This window comes from Idiotropiscis lumnitzeri, unplaced genomic scaffold (assembly GCF_059441095.1).
Source record: "Idiotropiscis lumnitzeri isolate Australia: NSW breed Sydney's pygmy pipehorse unplaced genomic scaffold, RoL_Ilum_1.0 HiC_scaffold_40, whole genome shotgun sequence".
NCBI lineage: Eukaryota > Metazoa > Chordata > Actinopteri > Syngnathiformes > Syngnathidae > Idiotropiscis > Idiotropiscis lumnitzeri.
Genome location: NW_028283578.1, coordinates 300,514 through 314,718, shown reverse-complemented (window position 1 = coordinate 314,718; position 14,205 = coordinate 300,514). Strand labels below are relative to the sequence as shown.

Genomic DNA, 14,205 nt, shown 5'->3' with positions numbered 1-14,205 from the left:
AGGACCTGTGCCACAGTCGTCAACTGCACCCTAAAATCTGATCATTTTGTATTTTAGACATTACACACTACACAGTTAAAGATGGTCCAAAAAAGAAAAATGGATTAATGTATTTCAACTTACATAATACTCTTTAAAGAGCTGACCAGCTCATTCCCAGAGGTACGTATTGGGGCGTATTGGTCGTCTTTACAGAAGACTCCAGGAGGTAACTCAGGTTTGACCTTCAGCCACAACAGAGTGTTGGGTGTGAGTGCTTCCAAGTCGTTGAGGTCGGAAGATGTCCTTGTGATAGGCCTGCTGTTTATAACTGCTTCAGCCTCACCAAGCAAGGTATATTGACTTTCTTCACCCGAAATTTGTTCTTTTACAGTGACATTCAGGATTTTTCTCACAGACCAAATAAGTCGCTCACAGCTTCCTCCGTGGTGGGAACCTGCTGGGGGATTGCTATGCCACTGAATACCTTTTTGCAGCAAGTGTTTCTCGATTTACTTAGTGTTCCATTCTTTGATTGATTTCTTCATTTCACTGTCAGCTGATCTAAAGTTGGTTCCATTATCAGAATACATCTCTCTCACTTGTCCTCTTCTGACAAGAAATCTTCGGATTGCGTTGAGACAAGCATCTGTGTCACGTGAAGATGCAATTTCCAGATGTACGGCTCGTACAGCGAGACATGTAAAAATCACGCCGTATCTCTTTACTTGTCCTCTAACCCTACTTACTTAGAATGGACCAAAATAATCAACGCCAATTCTCTTGAAAGGCGGATCGTCAGGTAGCACTCTTCTGATGACTCTAGCAGCTCGAGGTATCCAAAACTGTTGATGCAGATTAGCCATCATGTGGTTCCTTCCAGCGTGAGCTGTAATCTCATGAATGTATCTCAGGACTAGCTTTGTGTTATGTGAATCCTTGGCAAGATGGCTTGCTGTTTTGCTGTTTCAGGCATGGCTGCGTGGCTCAACTGTCCACCAACCCTCATGACACCATCTTGAAGTACTATATTGAACTTGTAAAGTGGGCTACTTTTCTTCACCCTTTTTTGTTTTTCAAATATGGCTAAATCTTTTTTGAAACTTCGCCTTTGACAGTATTTCACAAGTTCTCTTTCTGCTTTATCCAAGTCGTCGCAGGTCAAATACTTTCCTTTGACAGTTCTCTTGAATAAATTCATCTTGCCTTCTTCACCTAATGTGATTAACTCCTTTCTATTTTCCTTTACTCTGTCAGTAAGTCTTTCAGCTTTAGAAACCAGGCTACGGCCTGCTTCAATGCTGTCCAAGACGAATAATGGTTCATCCACTGGCCCAGAGAATCTTTGGGCTACAGTGACTGAATTACATGCACTTGAGTCACTCATTTGACCTCCAGGTCATTAATTGGTAATTTGAAGTGGTTTTTGTGTTTAACTAAATTCCTGGACACTGCCTGATTTTTTTCAGAGCTGTACAACCACTAGAAAGGGTGGTTCCAGCAATGTGAGTTTTGCTCAGGTGGCCCAACAATGTCACAAAAACAAGTAGGGGTGTGTGTGTGTGTTTGTATAAGCTACATGTTGGGGACCAACATCGGACAGCACACCCACTGTAGGGGACCAAAATTTTTGTGGGGACCAAAAATTTGGGCCCCACAAAAAAGAGCATTGAATTCAGTGATAAGAAGCTCAGGGGGAGGTCCTGTCAAAGTTTCAGGGCTTCCCAGGAAGGTCACAAAAACAAGACGAGTGTGCTCGAAATGTGTGTGCGGAAAAATTACTCAGGATCGCTGTCTAGTGGTCGGTCCCGGTACTGCACTTACGCACACTTCACACACTCGGCTGGTCTGCGCATGTGCAGGACAGTCTGCTTTATGTCAGGCAGCCACCCTCCCCTCCCCCACAGCCCAACCCGAAAAATTGAGATGTTAGTTAAGTATTTATTCCTATTATTGAGTGAGATTACATATTTTTACTTGGCAGCTGGCACAACAGCTAAGCTTGGAGCACAGTTATTGCAAAATAAAATAAATAAACAGTAACAACAATAACGATTGTTAATATTGTTATACTTTATAGCGTAACCTATTTATACTAATTTTCTGTATGCAATTTCAAGTGCAACTAATATAGTTGTGCATATAGATAGCCACCAAACTCCATACATTAGATAAAAATAAGAGCCACGATGTTAACCAATTAACAGTTCAAGAAAAAAGCAGACATCCAAGAACTTGCTTTGTTACTTTTGCGTGGCCAGAACTACAAACCCCAAAGCAGAGCAAACCCAAAACATCAGAGAAAGTACAATACTTTTGTCAAGGAGTGGTGCTGCTGCTTTGCGATCGCTGCCACCATAGTGAACGCGCTCCCACATTCGTGCACACGCACACATGCCACACACCTGTTTTCCACGTCCTGTCAGTCCACTCCGTCGGTCCGCATTTATTTCGTTGGTCAGCCATCACGGTTGGGTGCGCACTAGATCGCTGTTAAACCATCTTCTACGCCACAGTCCTCGTGTTCAACAAACATTTCTCCCGAATTCGCCTACCATGCACAACTCTCCACTTTCAAACCGAGCGCCGCTGTTACTTCCGGGTTTTTAGCGCCAAGCACTTGACGCTAGCGTGTGACGTCATGGCGAAATACTAGGTTTTAAAATAAAAATTTTCTTTTTTTTGTACAGTCTAAGTGCATGGGGTTATGATAGATCGAATGAGTATACCTTTATGTACTCACTAACATTTATGTTGATCATAAAATGTTGTTTTGATGAAGAAAACTGTTATTTTTTAGAATCAATTGGCTTAGGGCACTTGGGCAAACTACGGCCCGGGGGCCACTTGTGGCCCGTTAAACGTTTCAATCCAGCCCCCCAAACTTGAAAAAAATTAAATGAATAAGCCTTGTTAATGGTTTATTTTCTAAATACTGTGGTTTTTCAAAGACATATATATTGTTGTAACGCTTTTGTTCACTTTCGTTTAAAATTAAATGTATTTTAGGACTCATTGTGCCCCCCCCCTCCCAATCAAAAAGTTTGCCCATCCCTGGCATAGTGGATGGGCCGAGGAGTTTAAAAGGCACACATCATGCATTTTTCAGTCAGTTTTAGCCAGGGCTTGGTATGGGGAAGACCAGCTGGTTTACATGTAATCATTAAATTTTCCCAAGTTTTATTTAAGTTAATTGGACAAAACAAAAAAAACGCAATATTCTTCTGCCAGAGAGTATGTAATATTCTTCTGCCATTTTATTGTAGAGGGCCATTTTGAGCCCCTAACAATATTATTCAACCAAGAGATCATGAGTCGTCGCCCACTTACTTTCTGAAGTCAGCTGGGATGTCACGGCTGTGACCCTCGTGAGGATAAAGTGGTTCAGATGGAAAAGTAGGACTAAGGGCTTTTTCTCAGGTTTCCATGCGCAAATCCATGTATATTAGGTTAATTGGAGACTCTAAATTCTCTACTCATCAAATGACATTCGTGACCCTGATGGATAGATAAAATAGATTATTAATCTGCCATGGGAAGTCCAAGGTGTCTGGTAGAAAGAAATGCATTCATACACTCATTACACAGTCAACCAAGCAAAGACACAAAGCCTAGGGCAGGGGCGGGCAAACTTTTTGATTGGAGGACCACAATGGGTTCTAAAATATGACAGAGGGGCCGGACCAGGAGCAGATGGATGGAGTGTTTTGGAAACCTCACCTCATCTGAGAAAAAAAATACATTTAATTTTAAATGAAAGTGAATAAAAGCATTCCAACAATAATATTTGTCTTTGAAAACCACAGTGTTTAGAAAATAAAACATTAACAAGGTTTATTCATTAAATTTTTTTCAAGTTCGGCGGCCCGGATTAAAACTTAACGGGCCACATGTGGCCCCCGGGCCGTAGTTTGCCCTCGCCTGGCCTAGGGCATAAACACATACATGTAATATCCAATCCGCTTATTCTCACAAGGATAGCGTGCTGGAGCCTACCCAGCTGTCAACGGACAGTAGGCGGGGCACACCCTGAAGTGGTTGCCAGCCAATCGCAGGGCACGCAAAGACGAACAACCATCTGCGCTCAAACTCACTCACAAATGCAACCTCCACACAGGAAAGCTGGGTCCCGGGATCGAACCCTGCACCTTGGGACTGCGAGCCGGATGTCCTAACCAGTCTTAACTCATTAAATACCAGCCATTTTCACTGGAGCAACCCGCTCAATCCCAGCGTTTTCCTGGGTTTTGACTAATATTGCAAGGCCCACAGAATATAGTATTCTAATGCTATATAGACATGGAGCACACCCGAAGAAAGATGAGACTCTCTTCTTTCAACAGAAAAAAATGTTTGTTCCTATCTTTTTCCATTCTTGAGCAATCGGCATTTGAAAATAGCTAAATTTCATGAAAACTCCAATCCCTGGGGAAAAAACTGAGAAAATGAGCTTTTTGTAAACTGATGCATTTTGACCATAATTTGAATTTTGACACTATTATTTATGGCTTTTATGACACCTCTAACATCTAAATAATGCATGCCTTCTATAAAATAACAAAAAAAAGCACAAAAAATGTTTTTGATAAAATAAATTTATTTGCACATAACACTAAACGACTGAACTGTTGAACTATGTACAAAAATGAAATACATCAGTGTCATACATACTTTTTTTTTGTGTGATATAAAATAAAACAGTTGCCTTGATGCAAGGGCACACAACATAGTTCACACCACATTCTTGTTTCACTCCGTTTGCCTTTGCACAAACAGACCCGACACTTTCGTTGTGGTCTGGCTTTGCTGGTCCGTGGAAAATAGGCGAGCTTGTGTTTGTCCACTGGGGTTTGTGTGAAAATAATTGTCTGGGAAGTGATTGCTGGCATCCGCGATGTGCTGCAGAAGCTCATCCGTGAGAAACAGCTGCAGGAAATCAGCTGGCTCCTCAGACTCCAAATGGGCAGCGGCATTCAGTGGTCCAGGGGTTGCTGTAAAGTCGATTTTCCTCGGTTGCCATCCAGTGTGACGCCATCCGGAACCACTGCTTCCTGATGCACAACCTGTAAATTACAGAAATACAAACAATTGGAAATATATATTTATTGCTGCATTTTATTGCTGGCGTGTGAAGTTTCATATTATAATTTACCTTTCTTTACACCAACAAGACGAGGAGGAACTTTCTTGCCGCGGGATGCACAATCTGTGAATTTTAGAAAGTATGCATGATTACCACACCATTCAGTATTGTTGTTTCCTCGTCGGGGAGGAGATGCGCTCGCGCGTAACTGCACATTTACGCGACATTTTCTGCCCGCAAGATGCATGATATGTACAATAAAAGCATGAGGGCTAAAACCACATGTTCAATGGTAACTTGCGAGCGTTTACTTCCTCGTCGGCGAGGACTTACGCTCGCGTGTAATTGTGCAATAGGCGCCCGGACGAGAAAGTCAGCGAGCAAGCTTGCGTCTAACTGCACATTTACGCGACATTTTCTGCCCCCAAGATGCATGATATGTACAATAAAAGCATGAGGGCTAAAACCACATGTTTAATGGTAACTTGCGAGCGTTTACTTCCTCGTCGGCGAGGACTTACGCTCGCGTGTAATTGTGCAATAGAGGCGGCCGGATGAGGAAGTCAGCGAGCAAGCTCGCGTCTAACTGCACATTTACGCGACATTTTCTGCCCGCAAGATGCATGATATGTACAATAAAAGCATGAGGGGTAAAACCACATGTTCAATGGTAACTTGCGAGCGCTTACCTCCTCGTTCGGGGGGATCTGGTGAGGACTCTCAGCTGCTTTGGCTATTGTCCGAAGGCAGGCGATGCAGGCCGCAAGGCACGCGCACCCTCTTTAGACGCCGTTTTGTTGTGACGACGACGAAGCGTCATCCTCTCAACCAAAGCGTCTCCATCGCCTTGATGCTTTTAGGAAGCTTTTTTTTAAAAAAAAAGCATTCCTCGATCGTCATTTGCTTGGAGGATTTCATTGCTAACGCTACTAATGCGACTGCTGCTAGTGCTGCCGATGCTGCTGCTACCCACGCTGCTCTCCACACTTATAAGTCTACCCCAGGATCCCGCCCCCCCATTTGTACCTCTGGCGCAGATTCAAGGCGGATCTTTTGCACCTCTGCCCCCTGCTGGGTGATTTTTACATGATTCACAATGCGGACAAGGCTGATTCTCAGTCAGAGGTTGCATCAGACCCTTATGTACACTATGACGTAAAAAAGACAGGAAACGTACTTATACGTCTTTGGTAGAGGGCGCCATTGCATTAAAAGACGTCTTTGTACGTCTAAGGGAGTAAATGAGTTGAACAAAGTACAGGGTCCTTCACCTGACTACAGATGATCTTCTGGGGACTTTATTTGGTTTTAATCACTTTTGGGGTCTGTATCTATGCACACTCCCTGGTTTTGCTACCTTCCCGGGTACCACATACACACTGCTTAGTTTCTCTGCCTTCGTGGGTACCACATACATATTGCTTGGTTTCTCTGCCTTCCTGGGTACGACATACACACTGCCTGGTTTTGCTACCTTCCTGGGTACCAGTCACACAAACGTCAGACGACTCAGCACATACCGACTGTCTCAGCACTACACACTTTCACTCCAAGGCAGTGCTGTGAACCAACTTACTGACAAGAGGTAGTATTTAGAATTTTAAAAAGTGCTTGAAAGGTTTTGTTCATGTAAAACCAACAGATTATGACATTATTATTATTATTTAAATCAGTATTAAACAGCATCAGCATAGGTTAAAGATATTATACAGACTATATACGATAAAAAAATACTAAACCACCCTTGCTTTTCCGTCATTTCTTGTATAAGTTAACACACAGATGTATAACATTTGTTTATACAAATATAACGATTAAAAAGTAGCTGATTAGAGTTTTAATTTTGTATTCATTAATCTGTAATAAAAATGGACATATTTTGGTTAATAAAATTAACAAGAAATAAAAGTAAAGGGTGTTCTAATACTTTTTTCAAGATTGTCCTAACATACATTTACTGTTTACAGTATATGTCTTCGGAAGAAGCGCAGCATTAGATTTTTTTTTTGTTCTCTCTCTTTGACTTCTGAATTTGAATTTCTGTCACAGATGTGCTTGAATTCTATTTTGGATGATTTGTGTTAAACTGCACAAATATTTGAAGAGCCATAGAATTCAAGAATCACACCAGTGCTGCTACTCCTCCGAACGGGTGAACGCCCTTGATTAACAACCTGCGTTGAGGTGGCTTTTGAGATTCGTGGTGTGGGAGAAAAATCTCTGAAGGCATTCTTAGACTTCAAGAGAGGGTCCACAATTTTCAAAGATTCACTTCCGTCTGAATCAGAGGCCTCACTTGTATCCGGAATATATTCATCTCCACCGTCATCTGAGTTGGAGTAATAATGCTTCTCCATTCCAAAGTCAGCCTGTTTTTTTAATCTAAAAAACAACAACAACAACGAAATATAAAGGATAGAAGGCAGGAGACCAATAAAATATATGCAATTTGCTTGTAAGATTCCCTGAAATCTATATGGGTTGTTTACCTGTATACTTTTGGTCCTCCGGAGCCTTGGGATAGTAATATGGTCTGGGTCTGAGGCACAAAGTTCAGGGGCAGGATTTGACAATGATTCGTCAGAATCTGTGTCGTTATTCCAAGGAAGATTCAGCCCATATTTTTTGTCCAAGGGAGGAGACTGGGTTGCATCAGAGTCCAAGAGAAAATTGAGAACCCATTAAATACTTAATCCCCAGAGGAATCTGCACAGAAAAAGGTCTTAATTCTATTTGAAAAAAAAAAAAAACTAAAATATTGATGAATGATATTATGACAAAATAATGTCATAAAATTAGAATGATTTTAGGAAATTATTTGCAAAACCAAAACATTGTGGTACGATAATAATGCATATAATTATTCTACGCAGCTATATTTAACAAAAACACTTAATTGACCGTAACAAAAAGCTCCCGGGAGGAAAACTACATTAAATGTTTTTTTAACAGGGCAGTGAAAATATTGGAAAATAAAAAAAATAATGAATAAAATAATACGAAAAAAGAATTCAATGTGTATCGATGGACCCATATGAAATACTTATATCGCTATGTACTTATCAGCCATATCGCCCAGCCCAATATGTAACTGCAACTTCAAAACCTCGGGCCATAACAGGATTGTAACATGGGATGCATATCTTCATTCCTAAATTTGTAGATCCTGAGGAGGCTGCTCAATGGTCCTGGTAATGTAAACCTCAACCAATTCGGTCACAGCCAATGTTCTCCATCCTTGTTAAGAAGTTTTGAAATGATTTAATAGATATACTATTGCAAACTATACCAGAATTTTATACATTTTAAACTTTTGATCACAATTTTACCTATTTTCTAAAAATCTGAAGAATCCACATGCCAAATCACCTGCTGTGGACACATAGGTTCTGTTCTGACAGATAATTCAGTTACAGGTTGTGTACTTAAAGCCAATAAGAGGGCAATGCAGCAGTCGACAGCCTGACGAAAGCTTAAGTCTCCCAATGAGAGAACTGTAGTGTCTGGTAGGTTCTTAGATTGTAACATAGTAAAGACATACACTACGCATAACTGTATATCATATGATGATGAGGGAAAATATTATTAGCTACGATTTATGTCCAGATATATTAGAAAACTTGTCCAACCAGCACAGGTCTATCTAACTGTAATTTTAACATCTCAAGACACGACAGGATGACCACATGATACGCATACCTCCTTTTCAGAGTCTGTCAAACCTTGAGAAGGCTGCTTCGATGTTCTGGTGGCATCAACCTCAGCCGATTCAGTCATTGTCGGTTGTCCTCCATCCTAATGAACAAGTTGAATATTAATTTAATGAATTCAAAAAAAGAAAATGGATCAGAATTTTACACATTTTAACGAACAAGTTCACGAATGAAACAAAACCAATTACTTTAGCGCATGACAATTAATCTTCAGTAGAGATATGTTGTGACTGATATTTCAGTCACAGGTTGTCTTTTGAACGCCACCAGGGCCGCAATGGAGCACAGGACAGCCAAAAGTCTTCTTGTCGGACAGCTGTAGTGGCTGGTAGGTTCTAAGATTATAACATAGTAAAGGCACATACAACTCCTAACTGTATTTCATATGATAATGAAGGAAAAGATGATTAGCTATGATTTATGTCAACAATAAAAATGGCTCTACGGGGGCCCCACGAACGCAAACCTGACAGTTGGGTGTCAGATGGCCAACATACCTGACTCGCAATTCAACTCAACTGGACCCCACAACACAAGAAAAAGCTGAGTGAGCCTCAAACCAGACATACACATTCACTGACAAATATCCTGTGACACCAGATATATTAGAAGTCTTGTCTAATCAGCACACGTCTATCTAACTGCAATTTTAACATCTCGAGACACGACAGGATGAGCACACGATACGCATACCTCCATTTCTGAGTCTGTAAAGCCTGGAGGAGGCTGCTTCGATGTTTTAGTAGCATCATAAATTTATTGAATTAATTATATTTGAGGTTGGATTAGATTTTTACACATTTTAAGCCTTAGCCACCCAAAACAAAACATAAGCTCATGAATGAAATAAAACTAATTAATTTCGCCCATGCCAATTAATCTTCTGTAGACACGTGTTGTGACCAGTGTTGTTTTTGGCAGGCATTTTAGATTTTGTCCAAGTCATTTGGACAAAGTGCTGATTTGTTTACATCACATTTAGTCATCCCAATTCGTTATAGTTTTAGTCCAGTTTTAGTCAACGAAAACTAAAAAAAGGGTTTTAGTCCAGTTTTAATCGACGGAAACGCAAAAAAAGTTTTACCCTAGTTTTCGTCAATTTATTCACAAAGGTTTTAGTCCAAGCGGCACGGTGGCCCAACTGGTTAGCATGATGGCCTCACAATATTGAGGTCGTAGGTACGATTCTGGCTCCGGCCTTCCTGCGTGGGTTTCCTCTGGGTAATCCGGTTTCCTCCCATATTCTTAAAACATGCATGGCAAGTTGCTTGGACACTCTAATTGCCCCGAGGCATGAGTGTGAGCGTGGATGGTTGTTCGTCTATGCATGTCCTGCGATTGGCTGGACACCAATTCAGGGTGTACCTCGCCTACTGCCGAAGACAGCTGGGATAGGCTCCAACACCCCCCGCGACCCTAGTGAGGAGAAGCGGTACAGATAACGGATGGATGGATGGATGGATGGGTTTAAGTCCATTTGAGTTAAAACAAGGCATTCAAGGTTTCCACCCAATAACAAAGACTTTTGGATGGACTACTAAGGATTCTTCATTACAAACAGAAAAAAGTGGCAACAGTGGAATCAATACTCACTACTCCAAAATAAGCAGAGAAGCAAAACATTTTGTTGGGCAACTGTTGTGGCTTTATTTCACTAAAAGCAACATAAAATAATTTATGAACCACATGCTAACAATTTTGTCTAGTCAACGAAAAAAATTCATGTACATCACGTCATGTTTTCGTCATAAAAGAACCTCGTATAGCTTGTCATCGTCATTAAAAAAGGGGCGTTAACGAAGTATTTTCGTCATAGTCATCAGTGACGAAAACAACACTGGTTGTGACTGATATTTCAGTCCCAGGTTGTCTCCTGAACACCACCAATTGGGCAAGGGAGCGCAGGAAAGCCTGGGGTCTTCTATTTTTACAGTATAGAAAGGCTAAATATCAAATTGAAACAGTGTTTTATATCATGAATATACAGGGTTGGTGCTGGTTCTGGTAGGGAAACCACAACATAAAGATGTCCTTAATTAGTCCCACAATGGGGATATTTGCAATATGGCATATGATGGCCTAACAGGGCCACCGCCCAGAAAGGAGTAACGCAGAACTTTGTAATACTGTCACTCCCTGACCAGTTCGTTGTTCCTGCAGAGCCAAACTTTGACTCAGACCCACAAATTTGAATTACAGATAGTGGACAATGGAGAACTCCCCCAGTCAGTCATCATGTTCAACTTCCATAGAAACTTCACATACATTTATTAGATTGCCAAACTAATTGGAAACTACATCACCAGAACACCACAAGTGGGCTCTGTTATTGTACTTAAAGATGCATCTTACAAACCTGTGTTCTCCAAGGCCAGCTGGTCCATAGTCTTAAGTTATTTCTTCGCCAACATCAATGTCTCGGAGCGCAAACAGACAGAGGTGTGGTCTGTCCTCTGTTGTCATCTTCTTCATTTTACAGTTGGGGTGCATGTGGTCATCATTAACCAGTCTTCCCAGACTGCCATCTTCTTGAGCTGCATCAACACTTAAAATAGATTAAAAAAAAAAAAAACAATTATTCAATCAATGTCAGAAATTAATCTTTGAGACAATCTTGTGTACACAAAACATAAAAATAGGAAATCCACAATTTTTAAATCTAAATCAAATCATACAAGAAATTTCTATTGGAATCAGACCCTATTAACAGCTTGTCTTTGAGACTTCATGATCTATATTTTCATTTGTACAGATTCAACGCATGAATAAAAGTAATTATACATTTTTGCTTAGAGAATGATTTTTCCCCTAACACTTATGGGATGAGTATGTGTTTATTTTTTTAAATAAAAACAAAAATAAGATAACATCTCAATCTTTGCCTCACCTCCAAGTTTTTTCTTGCCGGCGGAAGTCAAACAAAAAGACAGTGCCTCTTCCATCCATCTTCCTGCGTTGAGATTCATCAGAATCTATCAATTTTCCTCTGTACTCCATAATAAAGAATAAAGTCGTCTTTCCTGAAAGGGGCCTTGGTAAATACTCCTCGACCTAGTTAACAGGGAAATCAAGTTAGCTTCGTCATATTTTTAAGCACACAAATAAGGAGTCATCATATTCATTTGGGCCACTATACTAATGTAGGGTGGTTTGAAACATTGCTTCTTGTGAGGGATAGAGCAGAGCCCTTCTTTATGATTTTAAAGGAACAGACTAGCCAAAATTCATTTTCCAGCATTGCATTAGCCAGTATGTATTAGGACTGAAAGTACAAATGTCAATTGCACCTGGTTACGTAAAAAAAAAACTTTAAGATTATTTAGTTTCAAAACAATGACATACACTGTACACAGTCATATTGGATCGCGTCACGTGATCTCTGTGACGTATTACGTGCTTTACACTAGACTATCAATATCGGACTTGTTCACCGGTCTATTGTGGTATAAAAATGCCGGAGGGCGTCATCAAGTACAGCCTTAATTTAGATAGAACTCCTACCATCAGGTTTCACACTCACTGAAATAACTTGAAACTGACAAAAGTGGCAAAAGAAAAGGTCAAGACACTCTTAATGTAAAATAACCACTTAAAAAACGATGTCAGCTTGGTTATCAGAAAACAATAATATATCTTAGCAAAAGCGTTAACATCATACCTTTAAATGAGTTTATATACTTCGCTTCTAACTCTGCAGTCTTGTCCAGACCCTTGACTGAATGTTCAATAGTATCCTGCTTTGGGGACTTCCTGCATCTCAGGGAAGGCATTGTTTATTCTATAAAGAAAAAAGACAGTATTGTGTTGAGAATTATTAATACTATGGGCTAAATGGAGTTTTAACAATATCAGTGTAAGAAAAATAAATTATAAATTAAAAAAATATCAATTCCTCCATCCCAATTAACGATTTCAACCATAATAGTTTATATTGAAGTTTAAACAACAGACACAGACAGATTTATGCAGTGCGACTACAAAAATCTTACCAAAATTGCATTCACAGTAACCTTTGCTTTAAGAATCATGTAATTAACCAGTGAACATCGTGTCTTACACAAAAATTAATGACAGAAATTATCATGGTACTTGCATTCTGTGGTTCTATAACAAAAGTGCAAGCTGTTAGCTCCGCAAAGCTAACGCAACAAGCTAGCGTCCCTCGTGCTCACATTCAATGCAAACCTGACCACCGGATGACAATACGCGTCGGTTTAGTTCTTTAAATGAGTAAAAGCACCATGACGTTTTATAATTATTCAATGCTTAACTGGAGCTCGTCAATTATGTCGATGTAGGAGCACATGTTTGCTAGGCCAGTGTTGTAGGCCCACATCCATGGTGCTACTTTGTATAGTGTTTTCCACACAACTATCTCTAACTATGAACAAATGCACTCGACGCATGTTTTGAAAAAAACCCAACGAAAAACACTTACCTCTCCGTTTCAACAGCAGTTCGAACTTCGAAGTGGTGATATTCTCCAGCGTTAAGCACCTGCTCGAACTGCGAATAGGTCAAATTCAACAGCGTCTTTTTTCTGTCTTAATAAGGACGCGATGAGAGGAGGAGCGCTTGCCTTTTCGTCAGCACGCCCCGCGCGGGTGGTGCTGCTTTATCACTCTCTATCTGTGCCCGCCCGCCGGCACGTCGATAGAAAAATAATATTCCTTCAAACATTACTTTCATCTTCTTAACGTTTTGTAGTGAATTTAACAGGTTCACCACTTTTTTCAAATACACCAATGGAAAACAGGTCTTAATTGAGGAAACATACAAAGAGCGTCTCACAAACACCTTATGATGAGCAATGTAATTTGATCACGTTTTTTGTCACTGCCTGGACGTTGGGTTCACTGGCCTGGTGGCAGTGGCTTGTAGACACTGTCACTGAGTGGGAACGGATCTCAAGGTGGGTCAAACTAACCCAAGCAGTGGATCGGTCCGTTTTTTAAATTTATTAATTTTTTTATTTTATGTATTTATTTATTATTTAATACAAGGGCTTCGGCTCACTACCAGTGGGCGGGACCAAAGAATTTGGGTTTCCTTTGAGCTAGGAGGCAGTCAAAGGCAGTCCAATCCCCGGCAACATAAAGCGCCTAGCTCTGGGGACATGGAATGTCATTTCTCTGGTAGGGAATGAACCCGAGCTGGTGTGTGACGAGACCAGTGGTTCTCAATTATTTCCTGTCATGCCCCCCCTACCAAGAAGAAAACAATTCACACCCCCCCCACCACAATTTTCTTTTACATTTCGTACTAATGTACATGTTCTTTGCATATTAATGTTAGATTGTCAATAAAATATCTTACCTTAACAAAGCTAAATTGATAAAAATAAAATATCATTTTGAGAACGACTATTGTGAGGATCTCGAAACTCAGTACTCTGTGGTGCTAATATTGATGAGATGATAAATATGTTGA

At 40.4% G+C, this 14,205-nt stretch overlaps 2 long non-coding RNA genes across 3 annotated transcripts; both read right to left on the bottom strand.

Annotated features, from left to right (window-relative positions):
• Nucleotides 1-4,782: 4,782 nt before the first annotated feature.
• On the bottom strand, nucleotides 4,783-6,088 carry LOC148315771 (uncharacterized). Its single transcript, XR_015840597.1, has 3 exons — nucleotides 5,752-6,088; nucleotides 5,132-5,185; nucleotides 4,783-5,042 (listed from the first exon to the last, which is right to left on the bottom strand). It is a non-coding gene; the product is annotated as an uncharacterized LOC148315771 (long non-coding RNA).
• A 617-nt stretch (nucleotides 6,089-6,705) lies between these two features.
• Nucleotides 6,706-13,331, bottom strand: LOC148315770 (uncharacterized). Of its 2 annotated transcripts, none has more exons than XR_015840585.1 (7): nucleotides 13,214-13,331; nucleotides 12,434-12,553; nucleotides 11,663-11,826; nucleotides 11,132-11,320; nucleotides 8,762-8,857; nucleotides 7,552-7,768; nucleotides 6,706-7,444 (listed from the first exon to the last, which is right to left on the bottom strand). It is a non-coding gene; the product is annotated as an uncharacterized LOC148315770 (long non-coding RNA). The 2 variants fall into 2 exon arrangements; XR_015840584.1 differs by having other exon boundaries at nucleotides 7,552-7,704.
• Nucleotides 13,332-14,205: the final 874 nt, after the last annotated feature.